The sequence below is a fragment of the Propithecus coquereli genome, unplaced genomic scaffold, assembly GCF_000956105.1.
Source record: "Propithecus coquereli isolate 6110/MARCELLA unplaced genomic scaffold, Pcoq_1.0 Scaffold37, whole genome shotgun sequence".
In the NCBI taxonomy this organism is placed as follows: domain Eukaryota; kingdom Metazoa; phylum Chordata; class Mammalia; order Primates; family Indriidae; genus Propithecus; species Propithecus coquereli.
This window is the reverse complement of record NW_012149396.1, coordinates 3,764,094-3,766,363: the sequence shown is the minus strand read 5'-3', so window position 1 is coordinate 3,766,363 and position 2,270 is coordinate 3,764,094. Positions and strand designations below refer to the sequence as shown.

Sequence of the window (2,270 nt, the reverse complement as noted above, 5' to 3'; positions counted from 1 at the left end):
TAGCTGGACAACTAAAAATATATAGAAAAAATTAGCTGAGCATGGTGGCACATGCCTGTAGTCCCAGCTACTTGGGAGGCTGAGGCAGAAAGATTGCTTGAACCCAGGAGTTTGAGGTTGCTGTGAGCTAGGCTAACGCCACGGCACTCTAGCCCAGGCAATAGAGCAAGACTGCCTCAAAAAAAGAAAGAAAAAAAAAAACATCGAATGGTTAGGGAGAGGATTATAAAAAAACTTATAAGGATCATTGAAATTTGTTCCTAGAACCAGGTACACAAAGGATTATTACTCCAAATCAGCAAGGTAAATCAGCTGCTGTCAGAGACTCTAGTTGGGAAATTACACACTTGAAGTGTGCTTCATAGGCCAGGCCCTTTCTTGTACCTTGTCAACTGTAGAGATACTCTCCAGTAAACACTGGAAAGGCTTTCTTATGTGTGTAAAGCCATAGTAAACTCAAATAGAGATTTAAGACCATACAAACTGCTATTACAGACAGTAGTCCCCCCTTATCAGCAGAGGATATGTTCCAATATCTCCAGTGGATGCTTAAAACTGCAGATAGTACCAAACCATATATATATTATGCTTTTTCAATCCGATAACTGAAAGGACTACTAAGTAACTAAGTGACTAACAGGTGGGTAGCATATAGAGTGTGAATATGCTGGGAAAAGGTATTCATGTCCTAGGTGGGACTGAGCAGGACAGCACAAAATTTCATCAGGCTACATAGAATGATGTACGATTTTAAATGTAAGAATGTTTTATTTTTGGAATTTTCCATTTAACGTTTCATATCGTGGGTTGACTGTGAGTAAATGAAACAGCAGAAAGTGGAACAGAGATAAGGAAGGACTACTGTATTCTCAATCCAGCCATAGAGTAAAATAGTAAAAATAGTCTAAACTCTGCAAAGAGTATAAGAGAATGGACACTTACACTATTGGTGGGAGCAGTGGTCTTCATATCCCTTAAAAGAATTTTATAAAAGTGCATTCCCCCTTGCACATTTTTTAGTTGACATAAAAAATTTTCATAGGATTAAATGGATAAAAAGGAAAGTTTTCAGCATATGCTAAATATTGACGTTAAAAAATAGTTATATCATACAATAGATTCTAAATGCCATAACAACTGGAAACCCACCATGACATTATCCATTTCAAAATACATACAACCTTTCCTTTTAAAAGTCAGAAATTTTACATCCTTTCTTTTCTCCTTGAACTCACATTTTTATTTTTCCCCTCACATAATTTTATTCTAATAGAATATGTTTATGCTTTGAATTCTTTTTTAATCACCCTATCATAATTCTCTGCAAAAATAATATGTATTTAAGTTTTTAAATTTGTTTTATTTCCTGTGACCATAGTACCTAAGAATTAAAAAATATATGCCTTCTGGACTAAGTTATCATTATACATCATTACACATTACACATCAAAATTTTAAAAATTACAAATTTTGTTACATAATTATTAAACATAATGCAAACGGTTATTGGAAACACATCTATTATTAGTAGTAAAAGTGAAATATCACTTACTATGTGCTAGGCATTGTTGGAAATAGTTTTGCATATATTAACTCATTTGATACTCAAAGTAACCCCACTGAAGTAGGTAGTATTACTATGCCCAATTGGCAGAAAAGAAAATGGAATCCCAGAGAGAATAAGGAACTTTCTTGCGGTTAAATATAGGTAATAGTAAAGTTCAGTTTCAAACCAAGGCAGACTGGTTCCTGAGTTCATGCTTCTAACCATTATACTCATTTCATTTAGGTGTGGATGGGTAAATAATAAAATCAGACAGCATTCAATATTAAGTCTACTCCTACTTTTCAGTTTATAAATATTAAGAACTGAGAAAATTTATTCACATAAATAAATGGGTTAAATGGAAAGAGTATAATTCCAGCACTGTCATTCAATGCCTTAAAAATCTTTCTGAATTATACATCATAAATTACATAGTAACTGACCTATCATCAAAAAATATTTTAAATGACCTATCAGCTGACAATTCAATTAGATCCTTAAGTTTTATTGAAAGAAAATAATTGACATGACTTGGGAAAGGATTTATTATCCAGTCATTAATCATTCACTTTCTCAACTCACTTCTAATAGATGAGATTTTCCCTTTAGCATCTCAAAGATTTTTGAATGCCAGGGTAAAGCAATATTCAGTACTATTTAGTATGGATGATAGGTATGGCTTTGTTCTGTAAAGCAAAAGTAGGGTAATTGTGAACAGGCTGAT

General features: G+C 33.2%; 1 protein-coding gene across 1 annotated transcript in view; it reads left to right on the top strand.

The window, feature by feature from the left end:
- Window positions 1-2,270, top strand: part of STARD6 (StAR-related lipid transfer (START) domain containing 6) — a 30,017-nt gene that overhangs the window by 26,491 nt on the left and 1,256 nt on the right. The gene's annotated exons all lie outside the window — the stretch shown is intronic.